Source organism: Mustela putorius, unplaced genomic scaffold (assembly GCF_011764305.1).
Source record: "Mustela putorius furo isolate JIRA1106 unplaced genomic scaffold, ASM1176430v1.1 tig00003983_pilon_pilon_pilon, whole genome shotgun sequence".
Lineage (NCBI taxonomy): Eukaryota > Metazoa > Chordata > Mammalia > Carnivora > Mustelidae > Mustela > Mustela putorius.
Window position 1 is genome coordinate 22,155,756 of NW_025422123.1, and position 19,157 is coordinate 22,174,912.

At 37.9% G+C, this 19,157-nt stretch overlaps 1 protein-coding gene and 1 non-coding gene across 2 annotated transcripts in view; both read right to left on the reverse strand.

Annotated features, from left to right (window-relative positions):
- The window catches only part of COL21A1 (collagen type XXI alpha 1 chain), a 254,886-nt gene that overhangs the window by 218,768 nt on the left and 16,961 nt on the right, over window positions 1-19,157 (reverse strand). The gene's annotated exons all lie outside the window — the stretch shown is intronic.
- On the reverse strand, window positions 8,677-8,780 carry LOC123389544. The gene has a single exon (XR_006604159.1). It is a non-coding gene; the product is annotated as a U6 spliceosomal RNA (small nuclear RNA).

Consider the following 19,157-nt stretch of genomic DNA (forward strand, 5'->3'; position numbering starts at 1 on the left):
ATGGAAGGAGCATTGCACGGGGCATGCCCACTGGGCCACAAGCGGGCGGGTCGTCCTCCGTCCTCCGGCTTCGCAGTCGCCCCCTAGCGCCCCATCGGGGAAAGCCTAGCGCGGAGCCCGCCGGCAAAGCACAAGGGCGGTTGCCGAGTCCAACCCCTGCAGCTCCCGGCAGAGCCTGAAAGGGTGGGTTTGGAGCTGAGAGCCGGTGACAGTTTAACCACAGACACCGCACGTCCACAGATGGAGCATCTGCACTTTAGCAGGACCTCCAGGGGATTCCCGTGCACGTTGCCGTGTAGGAAGCCCTGCTTTCGAGCCTGTCGCGTCTTTGATCCATCCTGGCTCCTAAACAAGCTCCCTCGAGTTGGCCCGCAGCTTGGCAGCACCCTCCACTGGAGACACTCCCAGTCCGCTCCCGAATGCCAGTGACACAAACCACTGCTTTATGGTGGTTTGTCGCCTTAGATGTCAAGGGAGAAAGAAATGAATTCGGTCTCTGTGTTCTCTTCAAAGTTAAGTATTTCCTTGTCTGTTGCCCGCTCCCCCCGCCCCCACTTCTGTTTCAAAGGATTACAAACAAAAGCAAATTGGCATTCTTTGGTTTCTTAATACTTCCTTAAATGGCTAAGTAGAATCCAAAACTTCAACTGTGCAATTAATATCAACAAAACAGGACCCCTCGAGGAGACTCTGGACGCTTTCACTCTCCAGGGGACCAGTAATTCTGAGAACTGAGTATTTCCTTCCCACACAGCCGTCTCAGCAGCCTCCCTCAGAGAAAGCCCTAGTAGCCGGAGAGGCTGGCGTAGGAGGGTCTCACTCCAGCAGGCATCTGGCAAATGTGCCTTGCTCACCACCAGAGAGAGCAGGTGGGAGTGCACGGCGGCGCGGTGCCCACCCATGGACACAGCTGAAGAAAATAACTGGTCAGCAAATGTCCTCCTTCGGAGCATCAGCATGTTCTGCTCGCCAGCATCACCTTGGCATTGCGGGCGCAGGCCCAGGGCGGGGGGCCGGTTCGGGGAGGAGGGCTGTTTGCGAACGTGTCTTGTCCGCTCCTGCCACCCAGTGGACGTTCCTAACTCCTACGCTTAGAATCCAAAAGTCCAGCGTTTGAAATTTATTCAAAGCTTAAGTACAATTGTCTCTAAAAACTGCCAATCCTTTCAATGAACGTATTAGAAACTCACTTAAAATGGAATATGTGGGTAAGTGTAAACTACATGTGAATACATATTCAATTTTACATAAATGGAAATGTGCCGTATGCTTTGATAATAAGAGCTCAGCTCATAGGAAAGTGTGAATGAAAACAAAATGACCTGTTTTCACAGGTGGGAAGATTCTTCATAGTTTAAAAATATACTAAGAGGATCACAGTTCCATATATATGTACTTGCTCAGTTTTTAGTTCCAACATTATAAATTCTTTTTTGAGAATTTCACATGAAATAAAAAAAAATTAGTAACACAGAAAATGTCAATTACTTTGATTCAAAGGTTCACATGTGTGTTACAGGACTGCCAAAACAACTTTATAAGATTGCTTTGGTTTATGTATAGGGTGGTTTGTCTCATATGCTTTATCAACCATGGATTCTAAGTTTTTTAAGTCCTTTAAAACAACCCATGACATGTGACATTTAGGGATTACTCTATTTGAGTGTGGATGAGTAAATTGATGAGTAAATAGGTTGATAAAAGTATTATAGGACATTCTTCAAAGAACAATAAAGAAGTGTAACTCCTAAGAATCACATATTTACTATGTAGAAACTAAAAGACCAGATGTCTTTTATTAAAAGGGAAACAAAAATCCCAGTGTTGAATGACTGAATTTTATGAATTTATTATTGATTTTGATGATTAATGAAATAAAACATGATATCACAAGGACTCTCTGAAAAATCCCATTTTCTTAGGCAGCTCTGACTCAATTGCTAGCAAACATATGATAGAAATTCTGCACTTGATTAAAAAACCTATCACAGAAATCTAAGAATCATTGAGAGAAGTTTCAGAAGATAGAGAAGACATGTGAAAACTGGCTATTTGGATTCTCTAAATTTCATTAAGATAAAGGAGAAGTTACATGACAATTTCCAAATGGCTGGCTAATTATAACAAAATGCATACAGGCATTAGAAACTATTATGAAAAGATGGAAAGCTTATTGTGTGTGTTTCAACTGAACTTGAACTGTAACAGCTGAGATGCACCAGCTCCTTTTGGTATTTATCCTGGTTCTTTGCAAAGCGCATACAGCAAAAACTGCATGTGGTCAGTCAAACTCAATTACAGTAAGACTAGAAAATTGATTTGAAATGGCAATTTAGTTGAACCAGAACTGGACCCGAATTGTTTTGTTACTCTCCCAATCAAGATCATTCCAAACTCCTATCTTCACTTTACTAAACTAAATAAGGTTATCATTACAATTGCATTTTGATGTTGAATCATATAAAAAGGCAAGATTGAATTAGATAGTGATCCTCTGCTACTTTTTTGAGTTCACTACAATGTTTGAGGGCTTTTTTGGCTATTTCAGTCAAAAGGAAAAATCAATCAATAATCCATAGAACAAGATTTTGTGAAGGGTCTGATGCATATCTGATATATGGTTTGTGAATATTTTTTCCCACTCCATAGGTTCCATTTGTTTTGTTCTGTGCTGTTTTTGCTGTGGAGTTGTAGGAGTTTCTTATATATTTTGGACAACAACAGGGCACTGTTCCATAGTATAAAGTTTCAGTTATGTTAAATGAGTAAGTCCCAGGGATGCCTGGGTGGCTCAGGCCATGATCCCAGGATCCTAGGATCGAGTCCCACATTGGGCTCCTTGCCCTGCAGGGATCCTGCTTCTCTCTATGTCTTTGCCTGCCTTTGCCTGTGCTCTCACTCTCTCTGACAAATAAATTTAAAATCTTTTAAAAATTTTTTTAAATAAATAAATGAATATGTTCCAGAAACCTGCTGTACATCATAGTGCCCAACGTAGTTAACAACATGGTATTGTGCACTTCAAAACCTAGTAAGAAGTCAGATTTCATGTCAAGTGTTCTTACTGTACACACAAAAAAATTTAGAACACAAGGAAGATCTGGGAAGCATTGGATAGGTCTATTACTTTGACGATGGTGATGGTATGATGGGTGTTTGATATGTCCAAACTCATCAGATTATACTTATGCTAATTATACAATTAAGCATTGTATGTCAATTTTACCTCAATAAGGTTGTTTTTTTAAAAAGAAACAATATATAATATTCAAAAATTACATTATGCATCTTCAAATAAAAAGTAATTTCTCACTCTTTCTTTTTAGGTTAATAGGAAATTGAGCAGAAAGTAGTTTCCCCTGTTATTAACATCTTCCATTAGCATGCTACATTTGTTACAATTGAGGCATTATTCATACATCATTACTAACTGAAGTCCAAAGTTTATATTAGCATTCACTCCTTGTGTTGTACATTCTATGGGTTTGGAAAAGTGTTTAAAGAACATGTATCCACCAATACAGTATCACACAGATGAGTTTCACTGCCCTAAAAATCCTCTGTACTCTGCGTATTCATCCCTCCCTCCCTCTCCTTGAGCCCCTAAAATACCATGATCTTTGTTCTGTCTGTGTAGCTTTTCCTTTTCCAGAATATCTTATGGCTGTAATCATGCAGTACGCAACCTTTTTAAGTTGGTTTCTTTTTCTTATGATAAGCATTTTTATATCTTTTGTAGCCAGATAGCTCATTTCTTCCTATCACTACACAATATTTTATTAACTGGCTATACCAGTTTATTTATACATTATACTAAAGGATCTTAGCACTTCTAAGTTTTCGCAACTATGAAAAAAGCTGCCATAAGTATTCATGTGTAGGCTTATGCGTAGACATAAATTTTCAACTCCTTTGTGTAAATAATGAAAAGCACAATTGCTGAATCATATGATTACCACTGTGTTTAGTTTTCTAAGGAACTGCTGAACTATCTTCCAAGGAGGTTGTATTATTTTGCATCTCCATCACCTGTTCTCCACATCCTCATCAGCATTTGATGTTAATGTGTTTTGAATTTTAACCATTCTGATAGTAGATGGTGGTAGCTCATTGTTTTAATTTATAATTCCCTAAATGACAAATGATGTTGGTAATCTCCCTGTTTATCTTCTTTAGTGAAGTGTTTGCTCAGATCTTCTGCTCATTTTAAAAATTAAACTGTTGGTTTTCTTATTATTGAATTTTAAAGTTCTTTGTATATTTTGGATACCAGCCCTTTATCAAATATATGTTTTGTGAAGAATTTTTCCCAGTTGGTGATTTATCTTTGAATTCTCTTTAAAAATCTTTTCAGAGCAGAAGTTTTTAATGTTCATGAAGTCCAACTTCTGTTTGTTTGTTTGTTTGTTTGTTTTATGGACCATGCCTTGGTGCAATATTTAAAAAGTCATCACCAAAGCTATGATCACCTAGATTTCTCCTATGTTATCTTCTGAAGGTTTTATAGCTTTTCCTTTTACATCTAGTTCTATGATCTATTTTGAGTTAGTTTTTGTGAAGCTCTGTGTCTAAAATCCTTTTTTTTTTCTTACATATGGATATCTAACTGTTCCAGCAACATTTGTTGAAAATCTTAAAGTTTAGTTGTGTTAATCCTCCAACTTTGTATTTCTCCTTCAATATTTTACTGGCATTCTGGGCCTTTCGCCTTTTTACATAAACTTTAGCATCAGTTTGTCAATATCTACAAAATAACAGATTTCAACTGGTCTTGCATTGGATCTATAGATCAACTCAGGAAAAAGAAACAATAATACTGAGTTTTCCAATCCATCTACATGGAATATCTATTTATTTAAATCTTTGATTTTGGGACACCTCGGTGGCTCAGTCATTTAGCATCTGCCTTTAGCTCAAGTCATGATCCCAGAATCCTGGGATTGAGTCTCATATCGGGCTCCTTGCTCAGTGGGGATCCTGCTTCTCTGCCTGCCATTCCCCCTGCTTGTGCTCTCTCTCTCTTTCTGACAAACAAATAATTAAAAATCTTTTAAAAAAAAATCTTTGGTTTTGTTCATCACAATTTTCTAGTTATCTTCTTACAGATCTTAGATACATTTTGTCACACCTATTTTCCTTTTCTTCTTCTGTGTTAATGTAAATGGTATTGTGTTTTCAGTTTCAAATTCCAATTGTTCATTGTTGGTATATATGAAAGTAAATGCCTTTTGTTCATTAACAATGAATCTTGTAACCTTGCTATAATTGCTAATTAATTCTGGGAAATTTTGTTATTCTTTAGGATTTTCTACATAGACAACCCTGTCATCTATGGACAATGAGTTTTATTTCTTCCCTCTTAAATGGTATACCTTTGAGTCTCTTTTTAAAATTCTTTGATTTTTTTATTGTTCTTAACAAGGACTCACAGCACAATGTTGAAAAGGAGAGTGAGAAGGACATCCTTGCCTTGCCCCTGAGCTTAGTGGGAAAACATCTACTTTCTCACCACCAAGTACAATGTTAGCTATAGGCTTTTTGTAGATTTTTTTTTATCAAGTTGAACATGTTCTTTTCTATTCTCAGTTTGCTAAGATCTTGATTTATTTTAATGTAAATTTTAATATGTTTCAGGATTAAACTAAGTAAAAAAAAAAAAGTCGGCCTTAAAGCAACAGTCAGTAATACGTTGTCTCTTCTTTTCTAACCTAAAACTTCTAAAATAAGATTATATCCAACATAATCATATTCTCACATGAAGATAAAAACAATCAATCCAAGTAACTTCCAGTGAGTGTAGGTAAAAGCAATGGCATTTTCCAGTCTTGAATCAAAACTATATTTAAACAAAATAACCCTTCAATCCTCCTGGTCAAAATCACTTCTTTAAACCATTATGGAAAAAAAAAAGAGAGAGAAAAAGAAAATAAACCATTATGTATACTAATGATTTTACAATTTTGTCTGTGACACCAGCTATGTCTCCAATTACCTCAACACATATAATGGTATTTTAAAACTATTATTATGTTCCCTCTAATTTTCTTCATACAATCATAGGTGCCATGGGCAATAAACATCCAAAGGCAGTTTTGTAATTTGTGTCACTGGCTCTGGATTGTTTATAGATACACTGTATATTATGCCAAACTTCTCCCTGAGACAATATCTGGACTGTTTCTATTATGGTAAACCAACATTTGGGAAAGAATATACCAACACATGGATGGCCAGAATGAAAATTTCTTGTGAAATTCCCACAATACTAACCACCAAGAGGAACTCTCTAGAACAATAAGCCACTTTTACATTTTATTCTCACATAAGTATTCATAAGTATCTGTAGAACACTTGAGAGATGCTTTACCGCAGGCACTAAATATATGAAACATTTAATGGGAATGAAAATATGGCACATTTTATCAAATCGTGGATAGGTTTCCAAAATTACCATCCTTAGGTTCTTGGTCACTAATATGTCTAGAAACTTGAATAAGGCTCAGTGTAGGCTGTTATCATCCATGAGATATCTGAGACCCCCTTTGACCATGTACTCACTTCTTGAATTTTCACAGTCAACCGAACTCTCCGGGCAGCTTTGCAACACAGCCTACTGCTATATTAAATTGCTATTCTCCCATAGAGACCCAATATGGAGCCCAGGTATTTTCTAATTTATAAAGAGAGTGGGGCATTAAGTCAAAATGATAATATATATTGATAGAAAAATGACTGAATATAGATCAAGTTACAAGAAACCTGCATTATGCAGAATGAAAACCAACCTTGGACAAGTGAAAACTAGTTCCTGTCATTCTCTACCCTTCAAAGTCATCTCAGTAAACTCCTCCTCCAAACCTTCATATTTCATAGTTTCCTTCTACTTACTCATTGTTCTGTTTATTCTCTTCAGCTTAAGTCAGGTGAAACTTGAGATTACTTTCCACTGACCTTAAAATGTGATCAGTAGCCATCTGGACTTACAAAGACAGGCAGGGCCCTGTATGTGAGCCAATATACATATTTTTACTTTGCTTAACATTCTGTCATATTGTGAAATGATTCTAATCTTGGGAAAGAGTAATCAAGAATAGTTAAGATATTTACTATGCTCTTTCATTGACTATAATTTCTTTTTATTTGACTTCATGGGCAACTGGTTGTTATAACTCCAAAAAATAGGTCCTTTTTGTTGTTCTTTTTTTTTTTATGGCAACCTGAAAATTAAAGTCCTCAAAAAATGCACATGATTTATAATGATAATAAAATGAGATGCTGGAAAGTAGGAACAAGTTACACACAATAAAGCTATGGTTCTCAAAAGGTTACAATGCAGTAGACTGATGGTCTCCAAATGCCATTATTATGACTCAGAATGTGTCCTTTGAACAGCAGAACATTATGTTACAGTTAGGGCTTACAAGTTGAGAGCCTTCTATTATTTTACCCTTGAGGAGGCCTCAGTTCTGCACTGCGTGGTCTGCAGAAATGCACATATCTCCAGACCTGCAAAAAGGGCACCCAGAAGTTAGTAAGACCCTACCTGGTAAGGAGTCAGAGTATCTGGTTCTAACACTCGAGAGTTGTGCTGCGTGAGCCAACTGTTTGGTTTTCCTGAGGTTCGGTTTCTGTCCTGGAGGCAATATGAATGCTGACAGAAAAAAATACCTCACACATGGTTGTCATCAAGCCCAAACACATCAGAAGGGGCCGAGTCTAACGAGGGAGGCTGTGGCCACAATTCAGGAAGGAGATGATGGTGAGTAGAACTACTGTTAAGTCAACAGGTTTGGAGAACAGCAAATAGACTGGAGATGTATTTAACGGATAACATCAACAGAAACTGACTTCTAACTGGGGGAAGTATGGAGGGGTCCAATATTGTTCCCAGGTGTCTGTTGTGGGCAGTTGTAAACTTCAGGTGTCTTTTTGTGGGACAGTGAGCACAGGACATGGAGGAGATTTGGCAGTGGGGTGATGTTGGGATGGGAGTCTAAAGCAGTTGGCTTTGTATGCCTGTAGAAACCTACATGTGCAATCAGACGCTGGAGATAGGACCTGAGGAAGAAGGGGAAATACTCTGAAAATGGTAGTGAGGAGAGAGAAGGACACCATTCCACCCTCAGCCCTGAGGCTGGGGGATTGGTGAGTTCGTGATAATAATCCAAGGTAGAACCAAGTTTGAACTAAGGAAAGGAGATAAAAGAAGTTTTCAGAGAAGAAGTTGAGGATGCAGGGTGGTGACTGTTATTAGAACATGTGCTTCAGCACATCTATGAACAGAACGTCACCCTCACTAACATCAGAAGGGGGCGACTAACCCTTTCTTCTTTGCATTTCTATTTGTTTTTTGAAATACTTGGCATCATCTTATAACATTAGTGTATGCAAAAATATAGTACTCAACTTAAAAAATGTGAACCAGAGCCTCTTAGAAATCCATCATCTTAGAGTCTGACGAAACCTTAAAAATCACATACCTCCTTGAAAGGACTTGTATTCATGGTCATAGTAGTAAAGTATAGGTTTCTATACTATCGTTAAGTAAAAGAATCAAAAAATTTTCTTCATTTGTCACTGGAGATAAAAACTCTCATCTTTTGTAATCTCTGGGAGGGGGACACCAACCTAGAAGCTAAGAACGTTGCTTTCTTATCTCTGAACTGGCACTTCTTTTTTTTTGTGGAATCCTCCACAGATTGACATGTCATCCTTGTGCAGAAGCCATGCTAATCTTCTCTGCATGGTTCCCATTTCAGTATTTGTGCTGCTGAAGGGAGTCTTGAACTGGCACTTTTTAGTTATGTGACCCTTGACAGTTCATCTGATCCACAGACCTCCAGCCCCAAATATGGGGCTGAATTAGATCATTTCAATAGATTCTAGTCTGCTAAAGATCTTTATGAGTATATGAAGCTTTCTGCTTTGGAACAACAGTATAACAGGGAATTTCAACTTGATAAATTTTAGAATGCTAAATTTGGATTTGAAAAATTAGAAATCTGTTTTATGTATTCCTCCAAATATTTAACTTGTATATTGTGAGGAAAGTACCTTGACTCAGATACACTGAATGAATAAATTAGCTCTGGTTCTCAGTGAAGACCCAAAAAAAAAAAAAAAAAGGCAGAAAGAAATAAAGATAGCGACAACTGTTAATGATATGTGATTTTTAAATAATAAAATTATCACCCTCCTCTAGCCCAGTCAACCCTGACAATGTGTCCTTTTGTTAATATATGCCATATACTGAGGAAGCCCACTTATAATCACCATATACAGACATATATGGAAAGATAGTACTTTTTTTCCCAAAAGAAACATTTCAAATGTTTATATTTTATAAACCATATTTTATGTGACTTAATACTTTCAGATCAGACTTTCATCTTCAACAATATCTTATTTCTCACTTCTGGTGTGGGCTTCACCTAATTATTCCCATGAAAGATTTTCCCTCAGATTGCCTCCTAATTCCTGGACTTTCTCTAAGCTCCTCTCAAACTAGGGCATATATGTCTTTCCTTAACATTATTTAATATGTTCTTAAAATAAGAGGAGTAGAGCTTGGAAGTCCTTAACTCGTACTTCCCCTGTGGTTAAGAGCTCCCCTTTCTTTAAAAAAAAAAAAAATGCAAATTTACTGTTTTAATTTTGCTTGCAATTTCATATATTTCCACATTGTATGCTATTTCCTAAAATATGAATTGAAGTAATAGGAAAATTAAACAAGTCTGGCCAGCTTAGCATTTTCCATATTTAGTTGTTATATTTTATCCTTCAGAACAAAATTCCACATAAGGTAAAGAAAAGACAGTAAATGTCAGAAAGATTATGGAGCCGCCAAAGCATGCAGGAAGCCAACATGAATACGAGGAAATTCATTAATAGACCTGCCCAAATGTGTTTATGCATGATTAAATTATGGATAATATGATACGGTTCTAGAAGTTGCTTGAAAATAATGAGGGTTGGGGGTGGAGGTGGGGGTAGGGGGGTGGGGAATAGAGTACTGATTAAAACAATACTCCAGATCAGGGGATGATTGTTGTTTAAGCTGGGTGATGGGTACATGGGGTCTGTTACATGATCCCTTCTATTTTTGTGTATGTGTAAATTTTGTAAAATAAAATATTATTCTGTTATACTAAATGCTTAATTTCTAAATAATTAAACTGGACCTCTTTTATCCTGGAATGTCTTTTTTTTTTTAAAACCAAACAAGAAAATTTTTCACCCATTAGATACAAATGCTTAATAACCACTGATTTTCATACACTAACTTCCCATACCAAATAATGTATTAATCTTAAAATATGCTGGTGATGTTTTGGAGTGCATTCATCAGACATAAGCCATTAATTGCCATTCCACTTTTTTGTTGTTGTTTTTATTTCCTACAGAATCATGCACACAGGCTTTGGCATCCCCTTGCTTTCTCATTAGCCCAAAACACATTGAGCTAAAATGAACAGACCAGGGTACAATTATTCAGTCTATAGTTGGTTGGTGGTTGATAACTACTGCTCCAAAATCTATTCTATGGGTTGATGGATTGGTGAATGTTCAATCCGTACAGATGCTCAAAATTAATTTACTGGTTTAGGACCCCCCCGCCATGCTTTATTCACTCAGTCAACACCTATCAAATACTCTCTCTTCTTTTTTTAACCTTAATCAACTCATTCCAACAAATGTATTTTGAGCACATATAGTGTGAAAGCCACAGTTTTAATGTAGGGATTAAAATTACTAAGACTTGGGATGCCTGGGTGGCTCAGTAGGTTAAGTAGCTGCCTTTGGCTCTGGTCGTGATCCCAGGGTCCTGGGATCGAACTCCATGTTGGGCTCCTTGCTCAGCAGGGAGTCTGCTTCTTCCTCTCCCACTCCCCCTGCTTGTGCTCACTCTATCTCGCATCTGACTAAAAAAGAAAAAAAATACAAATAAAATAAAATCTTGTTCTTAAAAAAAAATTACTAAAAATCATTTGCTGCTCATAGAAAAGCATATGGGAAACTCTAAGATAAGCTAGAACAAGAACCATAGTAGAAGGGGCTGAATAGTGGCTCCCACAAAGTGCTCACATCTTAATCCCCAGAACCTCTTAATATATTACCTTACATGACAAAAGGCACTTTGAGGGTGAGATTAGATTTAGGGTTTGGAGGGGTTATAAAAAATGCAATTACGGGACACTCAGTGAATGAGCCTTCACTCACCTCAGGTCATGATCCAGGGTCCTGGGATGGAGCCTCCCATCAGACTCTGTGTTCCGAGGGGAGTCTGCTTCTTCCTCTGCCCCTTCCCCTGCTCGTGTACTCACTCTCTTTCTTTCTCCCTCCCCTTCACAAAATAAATGAATAAATAAAAAATCTTTAGAAATATTAAAAATTTAAAAAATAACAAATTAAGGATTTTGAGATGAGGAGAGTATTTGGATCATCCAGGTTAACCCGCTGCAATAAAATTAAAAAAAAAAAAAAAGGGTCCTTGTAAGTGGAAGAGTGATACAGGGAGTCAGAGGCAGAGATTTGAAGATGCTGTGCTGGTGCCTTTGAGATGGAAGGAGCCACAAGGCAAAGCATGCAGGTGACTTCTGGAAGCTGCAACAAGGGGACAGATTCATTCCAAGAGCCTCCAGAAGGAGTACAGCCTTCCTAATGCTTTGGTTTTAGCCTTTTAAGACCCGTTTTGGACTCCTGACCTCCAAAACTTAATTTGTGTTCTTTTAAGCCATTTTGTGTTTTTAAGTCACTAAGTTTGGGGTGATCTGTTACAGCAGCAATAGGAAACATACAGACAGGAACAAGATTACTTTGTTGTCAAGAGTTTAATAGCCACACCTGGCTACTGGGTACACTATCTGACAGGGTAGATTTCGAACACTACCCTCATTCTGGGAATTCTGTTGGGCAGCCTGACTTTAACATCCCTAAGAATCCCACTAACTGGGGCAGCTGGATGGCTCAGTTCTTAAGCACCAGGGTCCTGGGATTGAGCCCCGCCTCAGGCTCCCTGCTCAGCGGGAAGCCTGCTTCTCCCTCTCCCACTCTCCCTGCTGGTTCCCTCCCTTGCTGTGTCTCTCTCTGTCAAATAAATAAAATCTTAAAAAAAAAAAAAAAGAATGGCATTAACTTCTGTCATTCCCCTGGAATATGATATGCCAGGGTGGAGGGCACAGGAATGGGGCAAATCCAGAGGTTCCCATCTCAACTTCAATTGCTGATTAATCATGCTCAATCTTTCATTATCAATCCTGGCTGCACAACAGAATACACTGGGAACTTTTTAAAGATACTGATGCCCAATCCCATCCCAATCAACTGAACAGGAATCTCTAGGAGAGTCTGAGGATCAGTGTTCTTAATGTTCTCTGGAAAACTCTTTAATTAGGACTATGGCTGAGCAATAACTTTATTTAAGTGTAAGTACTTGATTAAAAAAAAATAAAGAAATCAAATGGAAAAAAAAATAAAAAAATAAAAGCTTCTTGATGTAAGTGTAAGTACTTGTATTAGAAAGGACATTGGGGAGGGTATGTGCTTTGGTGAGTGCTGTGAAGTGTGTAAACCTGGTGATTCACAGACCTGTACCCCTGGGGATAAAAATATATGTTTATAAAAAATAAAAAATATATAAAAAAAAAAGAAAGGTCGTTCTCTTTTATTCTCACCGAAGTTACTTGGAGGCCACTTACAATACATAATTGGTGCCAAATAACTTGTCTAACTAGTTAAGTAAGTCTCAGGGCACAATGTTTACCATCTAATGCCAAAGGATATGTCCAGAACAAATGAAGAAATATGTATTCATTAGTATAGTTACATATTTAACATTACTAATGTTTATTATAGTCTAGAATATTTAAAATATGCTATATATGTATATGTATGTATATATACATATATATATGTTAATTTTATTTCCTTTTACCAGAAATCTATTTGACTATTTGGTCCATGAGCATACTTTGGGAATAGACATTTAAAACATGGGTTCTAGGGCACATGGGTGGCTCAGCTCGTTAAGTGTCTATCTTTGGCTCAGGTCATGATGCCAGAGTCCTGGGATCAAGCCCTGCATCAGGTCCCTGCTCAATAGGGAGCCTGCTTCTTTCTCTCCTGCTCCCCCTGCTTATATGCTCTTTTCTGTCAAATAAATAAATAAATCTTTAAAAAAAAAAGTAAAACATGGATTCTCTTACCTGGCATAGATGTTACAAATTAAGAAAGATTTAACTCACAAAATCCAGGAATCATAAAGAACTATCACTCACTGGGATATATATATATATATATATATATATATATATATATATATAAAACATATATATGTTGTAGGTATAATATATATAATTATATAAGAAACTAACATATAATAAAAATTATATGTTAGATTAATCACGCTTATGTTCCAGACAAGAGGAGATGAAAGGAGTCAAATCCGAATTTAGTTGTTGTGCACCTTTATTGGACTCGGTACTTGGGAGCGGTGGCTTAGCCAAATGAGAACTGATGTCCCACTCCAGCGTAAAAGTCAAAGTCTCCCATTGCTGGACCATGTTGCTAGAGAACAAGGTGATAGGGCTGATGGGCAACAGGATATTTCTGGAGGAGTTGGCTGCATGGCTTTCACCACTGTCCAGCCAGCAGTTTTTGAAAGATACAATGTGGGTTTAGCAGTGACATGCCAATGCATTTCCTTTAATTTATTGAAGTATAATTAGTTCCAGGTATACAACATAATGATTCAACATTTGTTGAACCTTGTGAAATGCTCACCACAGTAAGTCTAATTACTATCTGTTACCTTACAAAGTTACTATAGCAGCCCCTGAGAGGCTCAGCTGGTTAAGCATCCAACTCTTGATTTCAGCTCAGTTCATGATCTCAGGCTGGAAGATCAAGCCCCACCTCCGGCTCCAAGCTGGGTGTAGAGCCTGCTTAAGGTTCTCTGTCTCCCTCTGCCCCTACCCTCCTCTAAAATAAATAAAAGTTAATACGATATTATTGATTATATTTCCCACTAATATATTTTAAAATTAAAGCACCATTTCCATGAGGGGAAAATTTCCAAAACTCTGTGCCAGCCCATCAAAACTAGCTCTACAGAATACAAAGACTTTTCCTGGCCAAGACAAAAAGTACAATTATCGTGAGTAAAAAGAATAAACCAGAGATTACAATTCTTGGAGGAGTGAGCTGAAACTGTTCCAGGATATGAGTTGTCACATTAGAACATTTGTTTGGAAACATGTGTTCCTGGCATAATTATGGGAGCCGTCCAGATCAGAGCCCCTTGACAGGGACTCACTTGGGCCCCTGCAGTGCCACCCTGCTTATTTTAACACCTTCTCTAGCCCCTTATCAGATAAACAATGAAAAGGAGAAAGAACATCGAGAAGAATGCTGCTAGAACCCTTCACAGTCAGGGTTAAAAAAAATTAGTCTTTATTTTCATGAGACGGTTAGATCTCAACAAGATGATTTTCCTTCAAATGGACCCACTGTACAGCTCTAAAAATTTATGAGGACATTCTACTCTACTTTTGAAGATAAAAGCTAATGGACATGGTTATAGCTGTGTGAATACATACATTATAATATATATATACATATACATGTGCGTATGTATACAATTAATCATCTTATATAATCGATAATTATAATTAAAATAACATATGCATATCTGTTTATAAGTGTCTATAAAATAAAATGTGTCTATAAAAATAATTCGTGGACCACAAGATATTGACACTGAAGGCTCTGACTGGAAAAGAAAACAACTTGTCCTTAAAAAAATTTCAGTGTAACAAACACGTGGGAAGACTCGTTAAACGCTGACTCCTGACTTCACTGAGAAGCAAATAAGGAAGACAGAGGTAAGTGCAGTAGTAGATCCAATGCCAAAGGGAAGTTCAGGACTCCACATGAGCACAGAGAAGAATCGTCTAGTCTAATGGGATATCAGGATGGCTTCTTAGTGGGAGTGACAGCTCAACTGTGTCTTGAAAAACACAAGTCATGATAAACATTATTCTTTCTGAGTGAGGATGAGGGCTAAGAGGTGGGAAGAGTAGTGGGTTTTGCACAGAGGAAAGACTGTAATGAACCAGTAGCAAAATTACGTAAACAGGGAACTAGACCAAATTTAGCAAACCTGGAACAAGATGTGTGTTGTGATGGTGATGGCAGATGAGGTTGGAAGGAAAGGCGGCATCTAGATTATGAGGACCACAGGCACCTTGTTTGAGAGACAACTTTCTCTTTTGCAATGGGTCATATTTGCCTTTTAGATTTTCCAGTCTATCTGCTGTGTGGAAGATGCAAGCGGGTAAACAACGGAAGCAAAAAGATGAGTTACAAGGTTAATGCAAGCAAGCAATGAGCCCTTGAACTAGAACAATGGCAGGAGGGAAAAGAGAAGGGATGGAGTCTATGATCATTGTGGTGATAAAACACAGAATTTGATGATTGATTAGGTTACTGAAGAGTGGGTAGAAGAAAGAATTGAGACTGACTCCCAGCTTTCTTACTTGGATGACTGAGAGGATGTTGGTATTTGTTAGGAAATGATGAGTTTGAGCAAGTGTATTCATTGAATGAAAACTTCTAAGCTCGAATGTGTAATTTGTTTTGAAGTATCTGTCAGAGATTCAGATAGAAATATCCAGCTTGATATATGGAATTGAAGTTCAGGAGAGATTTCAGGAGTGAAAAGAAAGAAAGAGAAAGCTACTTGAACAAAGCTACTTCAAAGAATATGAGTGGTACTACATAAAATAAAATAATACATAAGACATGAGATTACCCCCCAAGAAACAGCAATACCTTTTGGGGCACATCAATGTCACTAAGGTACCTAAAGGGACAAAAGAGTTGCCCTTGAGGGACAAGGAAGGAAGAGTTATGTACGAAAAAAGATACCCAGTATAAATGGGTTCCAAAGAAACCAAGGGAAGAGAGGTTTACAAGGAAAGCATGGTCCACAAGTGGCAAAAGCATCAGAGAAGTCAGTAAGGACACTGAATTCACAGCCTCCACACTGGGAAGATTTGGGGTTTCAGAATCACGCAAAACTTGATTTGTTATTCCACCACTTACAAGGATGGCAAGTTACCCTCTGAGCCTTAGTTTCCAAAATTTGCAAAATTAAAATGAAATACTAATAGCAAGGTGCCAGCATGCTTGGGTTCTAGTGAGAATTCCTTCAGAATTGTAGATAGCATCTTTGGGCTGTGTCCTCACATAATGGGGAGACAGATATCTCTTTTTCTCTCTCTCTCTCTCTTTCTTTTTCTATTCATATAAGAAGAGAATCCTATCAGATTACAGACCCTCCCTGTGAACTCACTTAACCTTAATTACCTCCTTATAGGTCCTGTCTCCAAATATAGACACGTTGGGGGTTAGGGCTTCAATGTGTGAATTTGGTGAGGGGCACAATTCAGTGCATAGCATAGACATTCAGATCGCTGATAAAATGGGAATGGCTACCCCAGCTTGGTCACCCACATAACCTATTCTTTGGATAAGAATGAGCATCTAAGGTCAGAAACATGGATAGAGGCATTCCTGTATCTCCTCCCCCACCTACCTCTGCCTTATCCAGCCTATTTTCTCTATTGCTTTGCCCAGAAATACTGCTATGCAATTAGTAAAAAGAATTAAGTTTTAAAATTGCATTCTTTTCCCAAAATAGAAAGAACATATGCCCTCCCCTTCCTTCAAGTAAATCGTGCATTAATTTTCATTTTTAAGATATCACACCTTTTTCTGACAACAGCTCGGACCTTGGGCCCTCTCCCCATTGGATAAATGTAAATAATATGTGGGTTTTAAGAAAGGAAAATAGCCTGCCTGGGAGGCAGGAAACATGGATTCTAGGCTCAGTCCTACTTTAAACTATCTGCAGCACTTTGGCTAATATATTTAAATCTTGAAGCTTGTTTTCTCAAATGTGAAATGACTGGGTTGGATTTAACAGTTTTAAACTTCGTTCCATTCTTAACATTATATAATTCTAACTATATAAAAAACTTTCTAAGGTTTAAAACACTCAACTTTCATAGTCTCCAACTTGAGATCTTCTATTCGAGTTTGATGAGGCTAGATTGTGATTTCCCATGGTAAAAAAAAAAATAGGCAGATTCTGTGATACTATGGCTTGTTTTCGGGTCTAAATGGAATAGAAGCAAAATTTTCCCTTATAACTTTGAATTAGTGCACAAAGTTGCTTTCTACATATGGCAGTACAATAACTGTAAACCCAAGAGCACACCACTAGAGGGCAGTACAGTAACATAGATCCTAACCATTTTATCCTATAGTGATCTATAAACGTGATGTAATTGAACCTCTGAGTACTGCCAGTATTATGGGATGTTACTGCAAACACAGAATACAAACTAAAACTAAACAAAAATAAATAAATAAAACTAAACACACAACAACAACAAAACAGCGCAACTGGGGATTATTTAATGCCAGCATGGTTAATGTAGACATTTTGACGGATTATAAACAAGGCAGATGCATGAAGATAAATTCAAATAATGGACTCTTTCCTTTTTATCCAGATATCAGACTACACGATACAAAACAGCTACATTCAGTTCCTTTTAAAGGATATAGCCTCATGAAGGGGCCCTGACCTATTCCTTGAGTGGGGTGCCCGAGCCTTCCACCTGTGACAACCCTCCCCAACCTTGGCAGGCCTACCTTCCTCCCCTTGATTGCATATCACAAAAGGAGATAACCCATAGCCTGACCAGCCAACTATGAGGTAGTGTAATATAAAAGTTCTGCACAAACGCGGCCAGGGCTGACTGGTTGCACCAATAAGATTCTCTCATTCTGAAATTTAAATTTACACCCTTGGAGAGAATCAGTCTGTTGATTACAGGAATATACGTAGGAAACTAAGGAGTGATGATCTTGGATGCCTGCTGGTGGGGGCTGGAGGGGGGAGGGCCGTTAGAAAGGCCTATCCTTAAATCCTGGTTGAATCTTGAATCTTTCCCATTTCCAAACTACAGTTCCTGCTTTTTAGAAGCTATTCCTAGCTTCCTTCGAGATTTCTCTCCCCTTCTTTCTCCCTCTCTCCCTCCTCTCTCTCTTCCTCTTTCCCTTCTCTTCGCTCTGCCTTCATCTTTCTCTATTTTTGCACATAGAACTTTTCAACTACCTGAGTTAAGCTAATTGGATCTTTTGTCTTTTCCCGGGAAAATGAGCTTAAAAGCATACCCACAGTAACTGCTATGTCATTGCTAACCAATTTTCTTTTTGCACATGATACTCGAAATGTTACAATCTTACAATTTCATGAGCAGATCCTTGAACTGCAAAGAGGGTCATAAGTTTGTTACATGCTTGCTAAGAAATACTCCTATTAAAAATACACATTTTCAAACACATTATTCTTATTTTTTTAAAAAAAAGAATTATAGCATTATACAAATACAAACATTAAAAATTGACATTAAAAATTTTGAGCAGCACACTATGCTGCAGGGTATCCATATTAGAAGTCTATCCTAGGTATTGAGGCACAGGACTTCTCGGGAAGAGTCATGTAGGATTTGAAGACTGCAGCCCCCCGGAGTTTCTCTGTCATACTAGTCCACACTCAACCTCCAGTAATTCATCAAAATGAGCATCTAAGCGTTCCTACTAGTTTATGGCTTTAGAGGCATCTGCTCTAGTTCAGCTGATCTCAGCTGTGACTGTCAGAAAGCAACTGCATCAACTCCCCTGTGAATGTCTGAATTCACCTCTCTCTATATCTCAGGCTATCCGTTTGCCTCAAAAACTCAGTTCTCTGATGAATCATGAAAAGTCATTGATTTTCAGTTTGTTTAGCTTTTTCTTGTTGTAAAGACGGGAGTGATGACTTCCAAGCTTTTTCCATGTCAGAACTAAGACTACAAGTTCAAAGATGACTTACTGAGCTTTACCATGAGCCTGACACCATGCAAACTATTTTTATAAGCATCCATGTCTTTAATTCTCCCAATAACACTATGGCTTTCTGCTTCGGTCCCCAACATGCCTCTTTGTTGCCACCAGATTGCAAAACCCTGGGTGAGTCATCCTCACTGTGTGAGGATTTTAGCTCCTTGTACATCAGTTTCTCCCATCATAACTTCTAGAAATCT